Here is a 24,160-nt window from a genome sequence, read left to right on the forward strand (position 1 = left end):
CAGCGTCCCCAGCAGCACAGAGTATTTCAGGAGAGGAGTGTGCTGATCATGTGGGGGGGTCACAGACTAGTTACATACAGGAGCAGTGTCCCCAGCAGCACAGAGTATTTCAGGAGAGGAGTGCGCTGAACATGTGGGGGGTCACAGACTAGTTACATTCAGAAACAGCATCCCCAGCAGCACAGAGTATTTCAGGAGAGGAGTGTGCTGATCATGTGGGGGGTCACAGACTAGTTACATTCAGAAACAGCGTCCCCAGCAGCACAGAGTATTTCAGGAGAGGAGTGTGCTGATCATGTGGGGGGTCACAGACTAGTTACATTCAGAAACAGCGTCCCAAGCAGCACAGAGTATTTCAGGAGAGGAGTGTGCTGATCATGTGGGGGGGGGGGTCACAGACTAGTTACATACAGAAGCAGAGTCCCCAGCAGCACAGAGTATTTCAGGAGAGGAGTGTGCTGATCATGTGGGAGGTCACAGACTAGTTACATACAGAAGCAGTGTCCCCAGCAGCACAGAGTATTTCAGGAGAGGAGTGTGCTGATCATGTGGGGGGGTCACAGACTAGTTACATACAGGAGCAGTGTCCCCAGCAGCACAGAGTATTTCAGGAGAGGAGTGTGCTGAACATGTGGGGGGTCACAGACTAGTTACATTCAGAAACAGCGTCCCCAGCAGCACAAAGTATTTCAGGAGAGGAGTGTGCTGATCATGTGGGGGGTCACAGACTAGTTACATTCAGAAACAGCGTCCCCAGCAGCACAGAGTATTTCAGGAGAGGAGTGTGCTGATCATGTGGGGGGGGGGGGGTCACAGACTAGTTACATACAGAAGCAGAGTCCCCAGCAGCACAGAGTATTTCAGGAGAGGAGTGCGCTGATCGTGTGGGGGGTCACAGACTAGTTACATACAGAAGCAGAGTCCCCAGCAGCACAGAGTATTTCAGGAGAGGAGTGTGCTGATCATGTGGGGGGTCACAGACTAGTTACATACAGAAGCAGCGTCCCCAGCAGCACAGAGTATTTCAGGAGAGGAGTGCGCTGATCGTGTGGGGGGTCACAGACTAGTTACATACAGAAGCAGCGTCCCCAGCAGCACAGAGTATTTCAGGAGAGGAGTGCGCTGAACATGTGGGGGGTTACAGACTAGTTACATTCAGAAACAGCGTCCCCAGCAGCACAGAGTATTTCAGGAGAGGAGTGTGCTGATCATGTGGGGGGTCACAGACTAGTTACATTCAGAAACAGCATCCCCAGCAGCACAGAGTATTTCAGGAGAGGAGTGTGCTGATCATGTGGGGGGGGGGGTCACAGACTAGTTACATACAGAAGCAGAGTCCCCAGCAGCACAGAGTATTTCAGGAGAGGAGTGTGCTGATCATGTGGGAGGTCACAGACTAGTTACATACAGAAGCAGTGTCCCCAGCAGCACAGAGTATTTCAGGAGAGGAGTGTGCTGATCATGTGGGGGGGTCACAGACTAGTTACATACAGGAGCAGTGTCCCCAGCAGCACAGAGTATTTCAGGAGAGGAGTGCGCTGAACATGTGGGGGGTCACAGACTAGTTACATTCAGAAACAGCGTCCCCAGCAGCACAGAGTATTTCAGGAGAGGAGTGTGCTGATCATGTGGGGGGTCACAGACTAGTTACATTCAGAAACAGCGTCCCCAGCAGCACAGAGTATTTCAGGAGAGGAGTGTGCTGATCATGTGGGGGGTCACAGACTAGTTACATTCAGAAACAGCGTCCCCAGCAGCACAGAGTATTTCAGGAGAGGAGTGTGCTGATCATGTGGGGGGGGGGGGGGTCACAGACTAGTTACATACAGAAGCAGAGTCCCCAGCAGCACAGAGTATTTCAGGAGAGGAGTGTGCTGATCATGTGGGAGGTCACAGACTAGTTACATACAGAAGCAGTGTCCCCAGCAGCACAGAGTATTTCAGGAGAGGAGTGCGCTGATCGTGTGGGGGGTCACAGACTAGTTACATACAGAAGCAGAGTCCCCAGCAGCACAGAGTATTTCAGGAGAGGAGTGTGCTGATCATGTGGGGGGTCACAGACTAGTTACATACAGAAGCAGCGTCCCCAGCAGCACAGAGTATTTCAGGAGAGGAGTGCGCTGATCGTGTGGGGGGTCACAGACTAGTTACATACAGAAGCAGCGTCCCCAGCAGCACAGAGTATTTCAGGAGAGGAGTGCGCTGAACATGTGGGGGGTTACAGACTAGTTACATTCAGAAACAGCGTCCCCAGCAGCACAGAGTATTTCAGGAGAGGAGTGTGCTGATCATGTGGGGGGTCACAGACTAGTTACATTCAGAAACAGCATCCCCAGCAGCACAGAGTATTTCAGGAGAGGAGTGTGCTGATCATGTGGGGGGGGGTCACAGACTAGTTACATACAGAAGCAGAGTCCCCAGCAGCACAGAGTATTTCAGGAGAGGAGTGTGCTGATCATGTGGGAGGTCACAGACTAGTCACATACAGAAGCAGTGTCCCCAGCAGCACAGAGTATTTCAGGAGAGGAGTGCGCTGAACATGTGGGGGGTCACAGACTAGTTACATTCAGAAACAGCGTCCCCAGCAGCACAGAGTATTTCAGGAGAGGAGTGTGCTGATCATGTGGGGGGTCACAGACTAGTTACATTCAGAAACAGCGTCCCCAGCAGCACAGAGTATTTCAGGAGAGGAGTGTGCTGATCATGTGGGGGGTCACAGACTAGTTACATTCAGAAACAGCGTCCCCACCAGCACAGAGTATTTCAGGAGAGGAGTGTGCTGATCATGTGGGGGGGGGGGGGGGGTCACAGACTAGTTACATACAGAAGCAGAGTCCCCAGCAGCACAGAGTATTTCAGGAGAGGAGTGTGCTGATCATGTGGGAGGTCACAGACTAGTTACATACAGAAGCAGTGTCCCCAGCAGCACAGAGTATTTCAGGAGAGGAGTGTGCTGATCATGTGGGGGGTCACAGACTAGTTACATACAGGAGCAGTGTCCCCAGCAGCACAGAGTATTTCAGGAGAGGAGTGTGCTGAACATGTGGGGGGTCACAGACTAGTTACATTCAGAAACAGCGTCCCCAGCAGCACAAAGTATTTCAGGAGAGGAGTGTGCTGATCATGTGGGGGGTCACAGACTAGTTACATTCAGAAACAGCGTCCCCAGCAGCACAGAGTATTTCAGGAGAGGAGTGCGCTGATCGTGTGGGGGGGGGGGGGGGTCACAGACTAGTTACATACAGAAGCAGAGTCCCCAGCAGCACAGAGTATTTCAGGAGAGGAGTGCGCTGATCGTGTGGGGGGTCACAGACTAGTTACATACAGAAGCAGAGTCCCCAGCAGCACAGAGTATTTCAGGAGAGGAGTGTGCTGATCATGTGGGGGGTCACAGACTAGTTACATACAGAAGCAGCGTCCCCAGCAGCACAGAGTATTTCAGGAGAGGAGTGTGCTGATCATGTGGGGAGGTTACAGACTAGTTACATACAGAAGCAGCGTCCCCAGCAGCACAGAGTATTTCAGGAGAGGAGTGCGCTGATCGTGTGGGGGGTCACAGACTAGTTACATACAGAAGCAGTGTCCCCAGCAGCACAGAGTATTTCAGGAGAGGAGTGCGCTGATCGTGTGGGGGGTCACAGACTAGTTACATACAGAAGCAGAGTCCCCAGCAGCACAGAGTATTTCAGGAGAGGAGTGCGCTGATCATGTGGGAGGTCACAGACTAGTTACATACAGAAGCAGTGTTCCCAGCAGCACAGAGTATTTCAGGAGAGGAGTGCGCTGATCATGTGGGGGGTCACAGACTAGTTACATACAGAAGCAGCGTCCCCAGCAGCACAGAGTATTTCAGGAGAGGAGTGCGCTGATCGTGTGGGGGGTCACAGACTAGTTACATACAGAAGCAGCGTCCCCAGCAGCACAGAGTATTTCAGGAGAGGAGTGTGCTGATCATGTGGGGGGTCACAGACTAGTTACATACAGAAGCAGTGTCCCCAGCAGCACAGAGTATTTCAGGAGAGGAGTGTGCTGATCGTGTGGGGGGTCACAGACTAGTTACATACAGGAGCAGTGTCCCCAGCAGCACAGAGTATTTCAGGAGAGGAGTGTGCTGATCATGTGGGAGGTCACAGACTAGTTACATACAGAAGCAGAGTCCCCAGCAGCACAGAGTATTTCAGGAGAGGAGTGTGCTGATCATGTGGGGGAGTCATAGACTAGTCACATACAGAAGCAGCGTCTCCAACAGCACAGAGTATTTCAGGAGAGGAGTGCGCTGATCATGTGGGGGGTCACAGACTAGTTACATACAGAAGCAGAGTCCCCAGCAGCACAGAGTATTTCAGGAGAGGAGTGTGCTGATCATTTGGGAGGTCACAGACTAGTTACATACAGAAGCAGAGTCCCCAGCAGCACAGAGTATTTCAGGAGAGGAGTGCGCTGATCATGTGGGAGGTCACAGACTAGTTACATACAGAAGCAGAGTCCCCAGCAGCACAGAGTATTTCAGGAGAGGAGTGTGCTGATCATGTGGGGGAGTCATAGACTAGTTACATACAGAAGCAGCGTCTCCAACAGCACAGAGTATTTCAGGAGAGGAGTGCGCTGATCATGTGGGGGGTCACAGACTAGTTACATACAGAAGCAGCGTCTCCAACAGCACAGAGTATTTCAGGAGAGGAGTGCGCTGATCATGTGGGGGGTCACAGACTAGTTACATACAGAAGCAGAGTCCCCAGCAGCACAGAGTATTTCAGGAGAGGAGTGTGCTGATCATGTGGGAGGTCACAGACTAGTTACATACAGAAGCAGAGTCCCCAGCAGCACAGAGTATTTCAGGAGAGGAGTGTGCTGATCATGTGGGGGAGTCATAGACTAGTTACATACAGAAGCAGCGTCTCCAACAGCACAGAGTATTTCAGGAGAGGAGTGCGCTGATCATGTGGGGGGTCACAGACTAGTTACATACAGAAGCATAGTCCCCAGCAGCACAGAGTATTTCAGGAGAGGAGTGTGCTGATCATGTGGGGGAGTCATAGACTAGTTACATACAGAAGCAGCGTCCCCAGCAGCACAGAGTATTTCAGGAGAGGAGTGCGCTGATCATGTGGGGGGTCACAGACTAGTTACATACAGAAGCATAGTCCCCAGCAGCACAGAGTATTTCAGGAGAGGAGTGCGCTGATCATGTGGGAGGTCACAGACTAGTTACATACAGAAGCAGCGTCCCCAGCAGCACAGAGTATTTCAGGAGAGGAGTGCGCTGATCATGTGGCAGGTCACAGACTAGTTACATACAGAAGCAGAGTCCCCAGCAGCACAGAGTATTTCAGGAGAGGAGTGTGCTGATCATGTGGGGGAGTCATAGACTAGTTACATACAGAAGCAGCGTCCCCAGCAGCACAGAGTATTTCAGGAGAGGAGTGCGCTGATCATGTGGGGGGTCACAGACTAGTTACATACAGAAGCATAGTCCCCAGCAGCACAGAGTATTTCAGGAGAGGAGTGCGCTGATCATGTGGGAGGTCACAGACTAGTTACATACAGAAGCAGCGTCCCCAGCAGCACAGAGTATTTCAGGAGAGGAGTGCGCTGATCATGTGGCAGGTCACAGACTAGTTACATACAGAAGCAGAGTCCCCAGCAGCACAGAGTATTTCAGGAGAGGAGTGCGCTGATCATGTGGGAGGTCACAGACTAGTTACATACAGAAGCAGCGTCCCCAGCAGCACAGAGTATTTCAGGAGAGGAGTGCGCTGATCATGTGGGAGGTCATAGACTAGTTACATACAGAGACAGCGTCCCCAGCAGCACAGAGTATTTCAGGATAGAATTCTCAGACAAACTTCCCATAGGAACATCTGGACTGAATAGAAGTGAGGCAAATCTCCAGCTGTGAGAAGGATGAGGCCAAGATAATTCCAATTGCAAAGAATGAATGTAATTCACTGACAGTGAGCAGAGATATTGAAAATGGTGAACACAAATAGGTTTTATTTAAGGAGGTGGCAGCCATGATGGGCCTGCATAGGTGGACTCCCCCTGCGGCGAGGGGGTGCGCTGTGTGAGGAACGTGCTGCAATCTTATTATTAATGTCGTCATCCGGCGCAGTCAGCCGGTTACGTGTGCGAACGAGCGGCTCCCGGGGATGATTCACCTATCACATCAGCTGCTGAGCCGCCGCTGACGCAATGCACAGACCTTAGCAGCCGGCGAAGGATACGAGCAAGGGTTTATAGGGATTAACAGCTGGGTGCACCGCCACATAGTGCTGAAGCCACGGAGCAGAAGAAATGTTCATTGTGCAAACTCAGGGGATGGGGCATGTATACAAGGTTATCCACCAACACAACAGCATTAGGATGCCAATATATAGCAGTTATATTCCTGTACATAGGGGGCAGTATTATAGTAATTGTATTCTTGTACATAGGAACAGTATTATAGTAGTTATATTCTTGTACATAGGGAGCAGTATTATAGTAGTTATATTCTTGTACATAGGGAGCAGTATTATAGTAGTTATATTCTTGTACATAGGAGCAGTATTATAGTAGTTATATTCTTGTACATAGGGAGCAGTATTATAGTAGTTATATTCTTGTACATAGGGAGCAGTATTATAGTAGTTATATTCTTGTACATAGGGGCAGTATTATAGTAGTTATATTCTTGTACATAGGGGCAGTATTATAATAGTTATATTCTTGTATATAGGAGCAGTATTATAGTAGTTATATTCTTGTACATAGTAGCAGTATTATAGTAGTTATATTCTTGTACATAGGGGGAGTATTATAGTAGTTATATTCTTATACATAGGAGCAGTATTATAGTAGTTATATTCTTGTATATAGGAGCAGTATTATAGTAGTTATATTATTGTACATAGGAGCAGTATTATAGTAGTTATATTCTTGTACATAGGAGCAGTATTATAGTAGTTATATTCTTGTACATAGGAGCAGTATTATAGTAGTTATATTCTTGTACATAGGGGCAGTATTATAGTAGTTATATTCTTGTACATAGGGGCAGTATTATAGTAGTTATATTCTTGTACATAGGGGAAGTATTATAGTAGTTATATTCTTGTACATAGGGGAAGTATTATAGTAGTTATATTCTTGTATATAGGAGCAGTATTATAGTAGTTATATTCTTATACATAGGAGCAGTATTATAGTAGTTATATTCTTGTACATAGGAGCAGTATTATAGTAGTTATATTCTTGTACATAGGGGGAGTATTATAGTAGTTATATTCTTATACATAGGAGCAGTATTATAGTAGTTATATTCTTGTACATAGGGGGAGTATTATAGTAGTTATATTCTTATACATAGGAGCAGTATTATAGTAGTTATATTCTTGTATATAGGAGCAGTATTATAGTAGTTATATTATTGTACATAGGAGCAGTATTATAGTAGTTATATTCTTGTACATAGGGGCAGTATTACAGTAGTTATATTCTTGTACATAGGAGCAGTATTATCGTAGTTATATTCTTGTACATAGGGGCAGTATTATAGTAGTTATATTCTTGTACATAGGAGCAGTATTACAGTAGTTATATTCTTGTACATAGGAGCAGTATTACAGTAGTTATATTCTTGTACATAGGAGCAGTATTACAGTAGTTATATTCTCGTACATAGGGGCAGTATTATAGTAGTTATATTCTTGTACATAGGAGCAGTATTATAGTAGTTATATTCTTGTATATAGGAGCAGTATTATATTAGTTATATTCTTGTACATAGGGGCAGTATTATAGTAGTTATATTCCCGTACATAGGGGCAGTATTATAGTAGTCATATTCTTGTACATAGGGGCAGTATTATAGTAGTTATATTCTTGTACATAGGAGCAGTATTATAGTAGTTATATTCTTGTACATAGGGGCAGTATTATAGTAGTTATATTCTTGTACATAGGGGCAGTATTATAGTAGTTATATTCTTGTACATAGGGGAAGTATTATAGTAGTTATATTCTTGTACATAGGGGCAGTATTATAGTAGTTATATTCTTGTACATAGGAGCAGTATTATAGTAGTTATATTCTTGTACATAGGAGCAGTATTATAGTAGTTATATTCTTGTACATAGGGGCAGTATTATAGCTGTTATTTTCTTGTACATAGGGGGCAGTATTATAGTAGTTATATTCTTGTACATAGGAACAGTATTATAGTAGTTATATTCTTGTACATAGGAGCAGTATTATAGTAGTTATATTCTTGTACATAGGGGCAGTATTATAGTAGTCATATTCTTGTACATAGGGGCAGTATTATAGTAGTTATATTCTTGTACATAGGAGCAGTATTATAGTAGTTATATTCTTGTACATAGGGGCAGTATTATAGTAGTTATATTCTTGTACATAGGGGCAGTATTATAGTAGTTATATTCTTGTACATAGGGGCAGTATTATAGTAGTTATATTCTTGTACATAGGGGAAGTATTATAGTAGTTATATTCTTGTACATAGGGGCAGTATTATAGTAGTTATATTCTTGTACATAGGGGCAGTATTATAGTAGTTATATTCTTGTACATAGGGGCAGTATTATAGTAGTTATATTCTTGTACATAGGGGCAGTATTATAGTAGTTATATTCTTGTACATAGGGGCAGTATTATAGCTGTTATATTCTTGTACATAGAGGCAGTATTATAGTAGTTATATTCTTGTACATAGGAGCAGTATTATAGTAGTTATATTCTTGTACATAGGGGCAGTATTATAGTAGTTATATTCTTGTACATAGGAGCAGTATTATAGTAGCTATATTCTTGTACATAGGAGCAGTATTATAGTAGTTATAGTCTTGCACATAGGGGCAGTATTATAGTAGTTATATTCTTGTACATAGTAGCAGTATTATAGTAGTTATATTCTTGTACATAGGAGCAGTATTATAGTAGTTATATTCTTGTACATAGGGGCAGTATTATAGTAGTTATATTCTTGTACATAGGGGCAGTATTATAGTAGTTATATTCTTGTACATAGGGGCAGTATTATAGTAGTTATATTCTTGTACATAGGGGAAGTATTATAGTAGTTATATTCTTGTACATAGGGGAAGTATTATAGTAATTATATTCTTGTATATAGGAGCAGTATTATAGTAGTTATATTCTTATACATAGGAGCAGTATTATAGTAGTTATATTCTTGTACATAGGAGCAGTATTATAGTAGTTATATTCTTGTACATAGGGTAAGTATTATAGTAGTTATATTCTTGTACATAGGGGAAGTATTATAGTAGTTATATTCTTGTACATAGCGGCAGTATTATAGTAGTTATATTCTTGTACATAGGAGCAGTATTATAGTAGTTATATTCTTGTACATAGGGGGAGTATTATAGTAGTTATATTCTTATACATAGGAGCAGTATTATAGTAGTTATATTCTTGTACATAGGGGGAGTATTATAGTAGTTATATTCTTATACATAGGGGGAGTATTATAGTAGTTATATTCTTGTATATAGGAGCAGTATTATAGTAGTTATATTCTTGTACATAGGGGAAGTATTATAGTAGTTATATTCTTGTACATAGGGGGAGTATTATAGTAGTTATATTCTTGTACATAGGGGAAGTATTATAGTAGTTATATTCTTGTACATAGGAGCAGTATTATAGTAGTTATATTCTTGTACATAGGGGGAGTATTATAGTAGTTATATTCTTATACATAGGAGCAGTATTATAGTAGTTATATTCTTGTACATAGGGGGAGTATTATAGTAGTTATATTCTTGTACATAGGGGGAGTATTATAGTAGTTATATTCTTGTACATAGGGGAAGTATTATAGTAGTTATATTCTTGTACATAGGGGAAGTATTATAGTAGTTATATTCTTGTACATAGGGGAAGTATTATAGTAGTTATATTCTTGTACATAGGAGCAGTATTATAGTAGTTATATTCTTGTACATAGGGGGAGTATTATAGTAGTTATATTCTTATACATAGGAGCAGTATTATAGTAGTTATATTCTTGAACATAGGGGGAGTATTATAGTAGTTATATTCTTATACATAGGAGCAGTATTATAGTAGTTATATTCTTGTACATAGGAGCAGTATTATAGTAGTTATATTCTTGTACATAGCGGCAGTATTATAGTAGTTATATTCTTATACATAGGAGCAGTATTATAGTAGTTATATTCTTGTACATAGGGGGAGTATTATAGTAGTTATATTCTTATACATAGGAGCAGTATTATAGTAGTTATATTCTTGTATATAGGAGCAGTATTATAGTAGTTATATTATTGTACATAGGAGCAGTATTATAGTAGTTATATTCTTGTACATAGGGGCAGTATTACAGTAGTTATATTCTTGTACATAGGAGCAGTATTATCGTAGTTATATTCTTGTACATAGGGGCAGTATTACAGTAGTTATATTCTTGTACATAGGAGCAGTATTACAGTAGTTATATTCTTGTACATAGGAGCAGTATTATAGTAGTTATATTCTTGTACATAGGAGCAGTATTATAGTAGTTATATTATTGTACATAGGAGCAGTATTATAGTAGTTATATTCTTATACATAGGAGCAGTATTATAGTAGTTATATTCTTGTACATAGGGGCAGTATTATAGTAGTTATATTCTTATACATAGGAGCAGTATTATAGTAGTTATATTCTTGTACATAGGAGCAGTATTACAGTAGTTATATTCTTGTACATAGGGGCAGTATTACAGTAGTTATATTCTTGTACATAGGAGCAGTATTATAGTAGTTATATTCTTGTACATAGGTGGCATTATTATAGCAGTTATATTCTTGTACATTGGAGCAGTATTATAGTAGTTATATTCTTGTATATAGGAGCAGTATTATATTAGTTATATTCTTGTACATAGGGGCAGTATTATAGTAGTTATATTCCCGTACATAGGGGCAGTATTATAGTAGTCATATTCTTGTACATAGGGGCAGTATTATAGTAGTTATATTCTTGTACATAGGAGCAGTATTATAGTAGTTATATTCTTGTACATAGGGGCAGTATTATAGTAGTTATATTCTTGTACATAGGGGCAGTATTATAGTAGTTATATTCTTGTACATAGGGGCAGTATTATAGTAGTTATATTCTTGTACATAGGGGCAGTATTATAGTAGTTATATTCTTGTACATAGGGGCAGTATTATAGTAGTTATATTCTTGTACATAGGAGCAGTATTATAGTAGTTATATTCTTGTACATAGGAGCAGTATTATAGTAGTTATATTCTTGTACATAGGGGCAGTATTATAGCTGTTATTTTCTTGTACATAGGGGGCAGTATTATAGTAGTTATATTCTTGTACATAGGAGCAGTATTATAGTAGTTATATTCTTGTACATAGGAGCAGTATTATAGTAGTTATATTCTTGTACATAGGGGCAGTATTATAGTAGTCATATTCTTGTACATAGGGGCAGTATTATAGTAGTTATATTCTTGTACATAGGGGCAGTATTATAGTAGTTATATTCTTGTACATAGGAGCAGTATTATAGTAGTTATATTCTTGTACATAGGGGCAGTATTATAGTAGTTATATTCTTGTACATAGGGGCAGTATTATAGTAGTTATATTCTTGTACATAGGGGCAGTATTATAGTAGTTATATTCTTGTACATAGGGGCAGTATTATAGCTGTTATATTCTTGTACATAGAGGCAGTATTATAGTAGTTATATTCTTGTACATAGGAGCAGTATTATAGTAGTTATATTCTTGTACATAGGAGCAGTATTATAGTAGTTATATTCTTGTACATAGGAGCAGTATTATAGTAGCTATATTCTTGTACATAGGAGCAGTATTATAGTAGTTATAGTCTTGCACATAGGGGCAGTATTATAGTAGTTATATTCTTGTACATAGGAGCAGTATTATAGTAGCTATATTCTTGTACATAGGAGCAGTATTATAGTAGTTATAGTCTTGCACATAGGGGCAGTATTATAGTAGTTATATTCTTGTACATAGGAGCAGTATTATAGTAGCTATATTCTTGTACATAGGAGCAGTATTATAGTAGTTATAGTCTTGCACATAGGGGCAGTATTATAGTAGTTATATTCTTGTACATAGTAGCAGTATTATAGTAGTTATATTCTTGTACATAGGGGCAGTATTATAGTAGTTATATTCTTGTACATAGGGGCAGTATTATAGTAGTTATATTCTTGTACATAGGAGCAGTATTATAGTAGTTATATTCTTGTACATAGGGGCAGTATTATAGTAGTTATATTCTTGTACATAGGGGCAGTATTATAGTAGTTATATTCTTGTACATAGGGGCAGTATTATAGTAGTTATATTCTTGTACATAGGAGCAGTATTATAGTAGTTATATTCTTGTACATAGGAGCAGTATTATAGTAGTTATATTCTTGTACATAGGGGCAGTATTATAGTAGTTATATTCTTGTACATAGGGGCAGTATTATAGTAGTTATATTCTTGTACATAGGGGCAGTATTATAGTAGTTATATTCTTGTACATAGGGGCAGTATTATAGTAGTTATATTCTTGTACATAGGGGCAGTATTATAGTAGTTATATTCTTGTACATAGGGGCAGTATTATAGTAGTTATATTCTTGTACATAGGAGCAGTATTATAGCTGTTATTTTCTTGTACATAGGGGCAGTATTATAGTAGTTATATTCTTGTATATATGGGCAGTATTATAGTAGTTATTTTCTTGTACATAGGGGGCAGTATCATAGTAGTTATATTCTTGTATATATGGGCTTGTTACAATGTATGCAATGAATTTCAGACCACCTGCACCTTATTACATAGCGGTGTATGAGGCCATTAATATGGCTCGTGATCAAACAAATCACTGTTTCAATATTACAATATGGCAGTGAAAAATAATATTTGTATCACTTTGGACCCTTATCAAGAGTTGAGAACAGATAAATGTGTTTGTCTCTTTTCAGAACCCTGGCGCAATGGTCCACTAATCAGAAAGGGAAATAATTGAGAGTGGGCACCATGCAATGCTTCCTTTCTCCTGTGGGGACAGTGCAAGAAAACTGAGCACTTGTCATGATCCTTTATAGTTCAGAGCTAGTTGCTGAAAGTTGCACTAGTTGTCCATAATGTAATCATTTTACTGACTTGAGACTTCTCTAGGCATTATATAAAGTGGTGATCGCCTTTAAGGGGTTGCAGTTCCCTGGTCCCCGGTCCGCTCATGTCCTCACATGAAGGGTTTACGTCTTCCGTCTCTGCAATGATTCATCCCAGCACTTTGGGAGCAGAAGCTCTGCCATTCTTCCTTTTGGTACTTTCTGAAGATGTGAGTCACTGCCAAAATACTTTTATTTCTCACATTATGCTATATATTATATACTATATACACCATATGGAGAAAAGTATGTGCCCCCTATATCCCACCTCCAGGAGCTCTCACTGAGGAGGATTTAAGGACCAACTTTAGTTCCTCCTCCTTGGTTGGTGAATTGCAGACCTTTGGAAGATGCCACCGCCTTGACGTTTTCTTCAACCGTCCACCTAGAAACTGAAGATACCACCTCTGGGTCCTTCTTCAGTCTGGTTTCCAAGTATCACAATTGTGTCACATCCTCCTGGGAGATCTGGGGTTAAGAAATCATTACATATTGCGAATACCAAGTCTTCCACTTGTCCTGTGTGTTTTGCTCCCCATATTAAATGGATTTTGTTTCCTTTGGTGCTGAAGAGGTTAACGATCCTTTCCGTGCTGGTTGGGATTATGCAGCTCCATTTCACAGCTGATCCTGACCTGCTCATTTCCTCTCTCTATGGCCATGTTCACACAGTGCGTTTTTTACTGCGGAACCGCAGCGGTTTTGCCGCTGCGGTTCCGCAGCTGTTTTCCATGCAGGGTACATAACAATGTAACCCTATGGAAAACAGTCACTGCTGTGCACATGATCCGTAATTTCGTTTAAAAAGCCGCGCAGAATAGCTGCGGCAAAAAAGAAGGAGCATGTCACTTCTTTTTCCTGAACCGCAGCGGTTCTGCACCCATAGACCTCCATTGTGAGGTCAAAATCGCAGTAAAACCCGCAGATCAAAAATATATCTGCGGGTTTTACTGCGATTTGATGTGCAGAACCGCTGCAGCAGGAAGTGCGGGGGAGCGGGCGGAAGTGCGTGGGCGGAGTGTGGCTGCCCCCCCGTGCTCCGATCCCGCCCCCCCGTGCTCCGATGCCCCCCCCCCCCCGTGCTCCGATGCCCCCCCCCAGTGCTCCGATGCCCCCCCCCGTGCCCTAATCTCCCCCCCTTATACTTACCCGGCGTCCCGGTGTCCGTCCGGCCGTCTTCTCCCTGGGCGCTGCCATCTTGCAAAATGGCGGGCGCATGCGCAGTGCGCCCGCCGAATCTGCCGGCCGGCAGATTCGCTCCAAAGTGCATTTTGATCACTGAGATATAACCTATCTCAGTGATCAAAATAAAAAAATAGTAAATGACACCCCCCCCCCCACTTTGTCACCCCCATTGGTAGGGACAATAAAAAAATTAAGAATTTTTTTTTTTTTTTTTCACTAAGGTTAGAATAGGGGTAGGGTTAGGGTTAGGGGTAGGGTTAGGGGTAGGGTTAGGGGTAGGGTTAGGGTTAGGGGTAGGGTTAGGGTTAGGGTTAGGGTTAGGGTTAGGGGTAGGGTTAGGGGTAGGGGTAGGGTTAGGGGTAGGGTTAGGGGTAGGGTTAGGGGTAGGGTATTTTCAGCCATTTTAGCCCTAAAAAGCTTCCTAGGAAACACACAGTCTCTGCATAGAAAGCTGCATAAAAAAAGGATAAAAAAACGCATCAAAAAACGCATCAAAAAAGGACAAAAAAAGGACCAAAAAAAGGACCTGTGTTTTCTGCCAAGAGCTGCAGTTTTTTAAAAAAACTGTCCTGAAAAAAAAAGGATGGAAATCCTGAACGTGTGAACATACCCTATAAAGCCTGGTCAGTTATTTCCTTCCTGTTTGCTGGAGTTGCTGTGCTGAAGTTGGAGATCGTTGTTGCTGCTGGAGATTGTTGTATGCTGTTTTGGGGTGTATGCTTTCCTCATTGTCCAATTCTCATTTGGTTTGTTCATGCCTATTGTAGAGACATTAAATCAGTGAGTGCTCTTGTCTGCTGGCCTATCTTTCTTTAGAAAGACTGCATGGACCAGGGCTCGTACCACTGAACATCCGCTCTCTCTTCCCGTGGGCAGAACACTACTCAGACAACACAGCGTGAGAGTAAAACAGTGTGTTAATAATTTATTGAGCCACCAACATACAATAGCGTATAGAACAGTCCCAGAAAATACCCAAGATGGTGCAAATTACAGAGTCTCCCCCTACAACTGATTAGAGTTGCTTCCAGGGCTAACAACACCCACCAGTGGCTCCTCACTTTTGGTGGGCCCCCAAAAAGTGGAGGTAATGACAAGCTTAGAAAGCTAACTGAGCACAGTGAGGTATATGGCCAGGTGACCTGATTGTCCCAACCTGTATTCTTTAAGATATCTCTGGAGTTTTATTGATGGCCAATGAAGCAGTCCTGTGTTCCTCCAGCTGGGGCCGTGGTCCCCTAAGCTGACATACTGTAGAGGAAAAAAATCTCCTTATATAGTTCACAACTGTTTTTCAACCAGCATAAAGAGGCCAAGAGAAAGATGTGATTGAGGTTAAATCACATTGTTCATTTGTGTAATATATTTGCATAGTTTTTCCTCCTTCAAGTCAGCAAACTGCCTGGCCTGGACAATGTGTAATCAACATATCAGCAGCCATCATTGTTCAGTGACCCTGTATCACTTTCTTGCAGAGATAGCAGACAATAAGTTGTAGGAGCTGATATAAGATGCATAAGATTAGCCATTAATCCATTTATAAATATCAGTTTAACCTACAAAAGAAGTGTCAATACTTAAAACAACAGTTTATGATTCTGGGCCTACTGAATTTACGTCTGGCACAATTAAGAAGAAAAGCTGTGTCATCACGCCTATCCCTCCCTATATTCCTCTGTACCTTTGGTGAGTGTTTTGTATGTTAGTTGCGTTTTTGTTTATCCTTGTTTGTCTTACATGTTTATACACTAGCACTTCTGTCCCAGGTCTCATGGGGTGGTGAGGGGACAGCTTAGGGTATAACAAGAGAACAGTTAGGCTGGTGGCCCAAGCCTCCTCACCTTTAGAGGTAACTTTGGGAGCAGGAATTGTTAGGGTCTCAGCTGCAGGGACAGTGCAGGGCTCCTTTCCCTAATCTTGTACAGTCAAAGCGTGACACCAAGATGACATGTCCTTGAGGTGAGGAGGTTCCTGGGAGAAGATCATTGGAACGATCGTCGGGACTGTGTGGGAACATCTCCTCTGCTTCCCTTCCTTCAGAGACGCCAGCACACAGCAAGTCGATGACTAGCAGACCTGGTGGAGAAGATAGCGACACTGGTGGCTGAACTGGATGTTTCAGGCCCAGACACTTGTTGTGACTGCACTGTCCCCAACGAAGCACTTCTCGGGATCTCTGGAATAGAATGTGCACTCGAGTTCCACACCCCGGATGACTTAAGGAAAGTGGATGGAATAAACCAGACGGTACATGGAAGGTAAACTTCTCTGTATACAATGCTCCTATCTGGAGCTCCAGATGTTCAGAAATGACTTGACGGTTTTCGAGTAGGGCTTGTCCTTCACCCAACAACACCCCAACCAGATTCTGGAGCTCTCGGACGGGAATCCGACACCAATTTTCCACGGCTAGCAGCAAGAGCCTACCCGCCAAACCGAAGCCTCCACTTGCCACTGATCAAGTCACATTCATAGGTAGAGAGGGAATGCTCTTGCCAAGGGCAGCCTCTCCTACTGACCCAAGGCTTTGGAGTTTTTCAGACTTCACAGGACAAAGACAGACGGGATATTTCACACAACAACAGCAATACGGCAATCCTGTCTCACGACAGAATTCCAGCTGCTGCTCAGCCTGCCAAACACTGTCGACTTCCATGGATTCCATGTGGACAGCTGCCTCAAGAGGCTGGAGAACAAGTGGTCTCTGGAAGGACGGAGCCAGACGTGACGGTTTCCTCACATGCATTACCTGTCTGGAAGCTGGGAAGGGAAGTTGTCACAGAAGATTCTAGATTCGGCTCATCGAAGACCTTTTGAAAGGCCACCAGGAAGGCCTGCAGGTCCGAGATGTCAAGATCCCCTCTCTACCATAGGGTGTTGAGCTTTGCTATGGCATCTCCTGCTAGGTGGAACATAAGGAGACCCACGATATCCCGATCGGAGTGAAGCAGATGGCCCAATAATTCATAGTGCTGCATGCACTGTGCTAAGAATCCACGGCACTGCAGACCCATCATACCATGGTGGATCAGACAGGACGTGTTCCACTCCAGGAGCATAGGCTGCAGATTGAATAGGCATGGCCTCAGGTTCTGCAACTCGGGCTGATGAAGCAAATGTCACGGCTTCCAATCGGGTATGCAGTCTCTCTAGAAAAACAAAATTATTAAATGGTGCTCTCGCTGGTGGCTCAACTTTCGATATAGCATACAGAGACATGGGGATCAGCGGAGCCCATGGCCTGAGCAAGCTGTCATGCCCACAGGCGGCGCACGCGATTCGTGGCCCACTGTGCCATGAGGCCAGGCTTACCAAGGAGGGCTATAGCTGTTATGATCCGGTGACCTTGGAGCAGCATGAAACCTTTCTCTGGAGTAGGTGGTAACTATACGGACCGCAAACCCTTATCTTAATGCCGCAACTAGAAGTAGCCGTGGGGTGTGCCTAACAAAACCTAGATACCTCGACACAGCCGGAGGACTAAATACCCCTATAGATGGAAATAGGAAAACTATCTTGCCTCAGAGTAGACCCCCAAAGGATAGGCAGCCCCCCACAAATAATGACTGTGAGTTGGAGAGGAAAAGACACACAGGCAGAAAACAGGCTTAGCAAAGGAGGCCACTTCTAGCTAAATAGAAAAGGACAGGACAGGATACTAAGCGGTCAGCACAAAAATACTACAAAAATATCCACAGCAGAAAATACAAAACTCCACCACCTAACTAAAGATGTGGAGAGTATAACTGCAACTCCAGAGAATCCAACCAGACTGAGAAAAACAACTGACACAGTCTAAACTGGAGCAAATAGAAACAAAAGATCAGCACTGAAAATAAGCACACAGCATATGTGCTTCAGAAAAAGAAACAGACACTTATCTTTGCTGAACTGGCAGCTAAGCAGGTTAGGCCAGGCAGAGAGCCAATACTTCCAAAGAAACATTGACAACTGGCAAGGGCTAATGAATCCTGCACACTTAAATATCGCAGTCAGAACAGCAATTAGCAGATACACCTGGCCAGGACTGTGACTCAGAGACAACTGCATTCCCACCTACCACCACTGGAGGGAACCCAAGAGCAGAATTCACAACAGTACCCCCCCTTGAGGAGGGGTCACCGAACCCTCACCAGGACCTCCAGGACGATCAGGATGAGCCAGATGAAAGGCACGGACCAAATCAGCAGCATGGACATCAGAGGCAAAAACCCAAGAATTATCCTCCTGGCCATAACCGTTCCATTTGACAAGGTACTGAAGCTTCCGCCTCGAAAAACGGGAATCCAAAATCTTCTCAACAACATATTCCAACTCCCCATCAACCAAAACAGGGGCCGGAGAATCAACAGAGGGAACAACAGGCTCCACATATTTCCGCAAAAAAGATCTATGGAAGACATTATGGATAGCAAAAGAGGCCGGAAGCGCTAGTCGAAAAGACACCGGATTAATAATTTCAGAAATCCTATAAGGACCAATAAACCGAGGCTTAAACTTAGGAGAAGAAACCTTCATAGGAACATGACGGGAAGACAACCAGACCAGATCCCCAACCCGAAGCCGGGAACCAACACACCGACGACGGTTAGCAAAACGCTGAGCCTCCTCCTGAGACAACACCAAATTGTCCACCACATGAGCCCAAATCTGCTGCAACCTGTCAACCACAGAATCCACACCAGGACAATCAGAAGGCTCAACCTGCCCAGAAGAAAAACGAGGATGAAAACCAAAATTACAAAAGAAAGGCGAAACCAAAGTAGCCGAACTAGCCCGATTATTAAGGGCAAACTCGGCCAATGGCAAAAAAGCCACCCAATCATCCTGATCAGCAGACACAAAGCATCTCAAATAAGTCTCCAAAGTCTGATTAGTTCGCTCGGTCTGGCCATTTGTCTGAGGATGAAATGCAGAAGAAAAAGACAAATCAATGCCCAGCTTGGCACAAAAGGCCCGCCAAAATCTAGAAACAAACTGGGAACCTCTGTCGGACACAATATTCTCCGGAATACCATGCAAACGGACCACATGCTGAAAAAACAACGGAACCAAATCAGAAGAAGAAGGCAATTTAGGCAAAGGCACCAAATGAACCATCTTAGAGAATCGGTCACAAACAACCCAGATAACCGACATCCTCTGGGAAACAGGAAGATCGGAAATAAAATCCATAGAAATATGCATCCAGGGCCTCTCAGGGACCGGCAATGGCAAAAGCAACCCACTAGCACGGGAGCAACAAGGCTTGGCCCGCGCACAAAAGAACGCACATCACGCGACAATGAAGGCCACCAAAAGGACCTACCAACCAAGTCTCTGGTACCAAAAATGCCAGGATGACCGGCCAACACGGAACAGTGAACCTCAGAAATCACTCTACTAGTCCATCTCTCAGGAACAAACAGCTTCCCCACAGGACAACGATCAGGTTTGTCAGCCTGAAATTCCTGAAGACCCGTCGAAAATCAGGGGAAATGGCAGAAAGGACCACCCCTTCTTTCAGAATACCGACCGGTTCCAAGACCTCAGGAGAATCAGGCAAAAAACTCCTAGAGAGGGCATCAGCCTTAATATTCTTAGAATCCGGAAGGTACGAGACCACGAAATCAAAACGAGAAAAAAACAAGGACCATCGAGCCTGTCTAGGATTCAACCGTTTGGCAGACTCGAGGTAAATCAGATTCTTATGATCGGTCAAGACCACAATATGGTGCTTAGCTCCCTCAAGCCAATGTCACCACTACTCAAACGCCCACTTCATAGCCAACAACTCCCGATTGCCGACATCATAATTGCGTTCAGCAGGCGAAAACTTACGGGAAAAGAAGGCACACGGTTTCATTAAGGAACCAACAGGATCCCTCTGAGACAAAACGGCCCCTGCCCCAATCTCAGAAGCGTCAACCTCAACCTGAAACGGAAGAGAAACATCCGGTTGACGCAACACAGGGGCAGAAGTAAAACGATGCTTAAGTTCCTGAAAGGCAGAGACAGCCGCAGGGGACCAATTCGCCACATCAGCGCCCTTCTTCGTCAAATCAGTCAAGGGTTTAACCACGCTGGAAAAATTAGCAATTAAACGGCGATAAAAATTAGCAAAAACCAAAAATTTCTGAAGGCTCTTCACGGATGTGGGCTGAATCCAATCATGAATGGCCTGAACCTTAACCGGATCCATCTCTATAGACGAGGGAGAAAAAATAAAGCCCAAAAAGGAAACCTTCTGCACCCCAAAGAGACACTTAGACCCTTTCACAAACAAGGCATTGTCACGAAGGATCTGAAATACCATCCTGACCTGCTGCACATGAGACTCCCAATCATCGGAAAAAATCAAAATATCGTCCAAATATACAATCAAGAATTTATCAAGATAATCCCGGAAGATATCATGCATGAAGGACTGAAAAACAGATGGAGCATTAGAGAGTCCGAATGGCATCACAAGGTATTCAAAATGGCCTTCGGGCGTGTTAAACGCAGTTTTCCATTCATCACCCTGCTTAATACGAACAAGATTATAAGCCCCCCGAAGGTCAAACTTAGTAAATCAACTAGCTCCCTTAATCCTAGCAAACAAATCGGAAAGCAAAGGCAACGGGTATTGAAACTTGACCGTGATCTTATTCAAGAGGCGATAATCAATACAGGGTCTCAAGGAGCCATCCTTCTTAGCAACAAAAAAAAATCCCGCTCCCAACGGTGAAGACGATGGCCGAATATGCCCTTTCTCCAAAGACTCCTTAATATAGCTCCGCATGGCGGTATGTTCAGGTACAGACAGGTTGAAAAGTCGGCCCTTAGGAAACTTACAGCCTGGAATCAAGTCAATAGCACAATCACAGTCCCTATGCGGTGGAAGGAAACTGGACTTGGGCTCATCGAATACATCCTGAAAATCAGACAAAAACTCCGGAATTTCAGAAGAGGGAGAAGGGGCGATAGACATCAGAGGAACATCATTATGAACCCCCTGACAACCCCAACTAGTCACAGACATGGACTTCCAATCCAACACAGGATTATGTACCTATAACCACGGATAACCCAGCACGATAGCATCATGCAAATTATGCAACACCAGAAATCGACAATCTTCCTGATGGGCTGGCGCCATGCGCATGGTCACCTGTGTCCAAAACTGGGGCTTATTTTTAGCCAAGGGTGTAGCATCAATGCCCCTTAAAGGAATAGGGTTCTGCAAAGGCTGCAAGGGAAAACCACAACGCCTAGCAAAGTCAAAGTCCATTAAGTTCAAGGCGGCGCCTGAATCCACAAACGCCATGACAGAAAATGATGACAATGAACAGATCAAGGACACAGATAAGATAAATTTAGGTTGTACAGTACTGATGGTAAATGAACTGGCGATCCTCTTTGTCCGCATAGGGCAGACTGAAATGACATGAGAAGCATCTCCACAATAATAACACAACCTATTGAGACGTCTGAATCCTTGTCGTTCTGTTCTAGACAGAATCCTATCACACTGCATAGGCTCAGGAATTTGCTCTGAGGATAATGCCATAGCGCACACAGTTCTGCGCTCCCGCAGGCGTCGGTCAATCTGAATGGCCAGAGACATAGAATCACTCAGATTGGAGGGTGTGGGAAACCCCACCATAACATCTTTAACGGATTCAGAAAGACCCTGTCTGAAAATTGCCGCCAAAGCATCATCATTCCATGTAATTAACACAGACCATTTTCTGAATTTCTGTCAATACAATTCAGCCGCCTCTTGCCCCTGAGACAGGGCCAACAAGGTCTTCTCAGCTTGATCCACCGAATTAGGTTCATCATACAGTAATCCTAACGCCTGAAAGAAGGAGTCTACATTAAGCAAAGCAGGATCCCCAGATTCCAGGGAAAATGCCCAATCCTGTGGATCACCACGCAGCAGGGAGATGATGATTTTAACTTGTTGAATGGAATCACCGGAGGATCGAGGTTTCAATGCAAAAAACAGTTTACAGTTGTTTTTAAAACTCAAAAATTTGGACCTGTCACCAAAAAACAAATCAGGAGTAGGAATCTTCGGTTCTAAAGCCGGAGTCTGAACAATATAATCAGAAATACCCTGTACCCTAGCAGCAAGCTGATCCACACGAGAAGCCAATTCCTGAACATTCATGCTAGCACAAGGCTCTTCAGCCACCCAGAGATAAAGAGGGAGGAGAAGACAAAACAGATTGAAGAAAAAAAAATGGCTCAAGACATAGTAACATAGTAACATAGTAACATAGTTAGTAAGGCCGAAAAAAGACATTTGTCCATCCAGTTCAGCCTATATTCCATCATAATAAATCCCCAGATCTACGTCCTTCTACAGAACCTAATAATTGTATGATACAATATTGTTCTGCTCCAGGAAGACATCCAGGCCTCTCTTGAACCCCTCGACTGAGTTCGCCATCACCACCTCCTCAGGCAAGCAATTCCAGATTCTCACTGCCCTAACAGTAAAGAATCCTCTTCTATGTTGGTGGAAAAACCTTCTCTCCTCCAGACGCAAAGAATGCCCCCTTGTGCCCGTCACCTTCCTTGGTATAAACAGATCCTCAGCGAGATATTTGTATTGTCCCCTTATATACTTATACATGGTTATTAGATCGCCCCTCAGTCGTCTTTTTTCTAGACTAAATAATCCTAATTTCGCTAATCTATCTGGGTATTGTAGTTCTCCCATCCCCTTTATTAATTTTGTTGCCCTCCTTTGTACTCTCTCTAGTTCCATTATATCCTTCCTGAGCACCGGTGCCCAATACTGGACACAGTACTCCATGTGCGGTCTAACTAGGGATTTGTACAGAGGCAGTATAATGCTCTCATCATGTGTATCCAGACCTCTTTTAATGCACCCCATGATCCTGTTTGCCTTGGCAGCTGCTGCCTGGCACTGGCTGCTCCAGGTAAGTTTATTATTAACTAGGATCCCCAAGTCCTTCTCCCTGTCAGATTTACCCAGTGGTTTCCCGTTCAGTGTGTAATGGTGATATTGATTCCCTCTTCCCATGTGTATAACCTTACATTTATCATTGTTAAACCTCATCTGCCACCTTTCAGCCCAAGTTTCCAACTTATCCAGATCCATCTGTAGCAGAATACTATCTTCTCTTGTATTAACTGCTTTACATAGTTTTGTATCATCTGCAAATATCGATATTTTACTGTGTAAACCTTCTACCAGATCATTAATGAATATGTTGAAGAGAACAGGTCCCAATACTGACCCCTGCGGTACCCCACTGGTCACAGCGACCCAGTTAGAGACTATACCATTTATAACCACCCTCTGCTTTCTATCACTAAGCCAGTTACTAACCCATTTACACACATTTTCCCCCAGACCAAGCATTCTCATTTTGTGTACCAACCTCTTGTGCGGCACGGTATCAAACGCTTTGGAAAAATCGAGATATACCACGTCCAATGACTCACCTTGGTCCAGTCTATAGCTTACCTCTTCATAAAAACTGATTAGATTGGTTTGACAGGAGCGATTTCTCATAAACCCATGCTGATATGGAGTTACACAGTTATTCTCATTGAGATAATCCAGAATAACATCCCTCAGAAACCCTTCAAATATTTTACCAACAATAGAGGTTAGACTTACTGGCCTATAATTTCCAGGTTCACTTTTAGAGCCCTTTTTGAATATTGGCACCACATTTGCTATGCGCCAGTCCTGCGGAACAGACCCTGTCGCTATAGAGTCCCTAAAAATAAGAAATAATGGTTTATCTATTACATTACTTAGTTCTCTT

The sequence above is a fragment of the Ranitomeya imitator genome, chromosome 5, assembly GCF_032444005.1.
Source record: "Ranitomeya imitator isolate aRanImi1 chromosome 5, aRanImi1.pri, whole genome shotgun sequence".
NCBI classification, from domain to species: domain Eukaryota; kingdom Metazoa; phylum Chordata; class Amphibia; order Anura; family Dendrobatidae; genus Ranitomeya; species Ranitomeya imitator.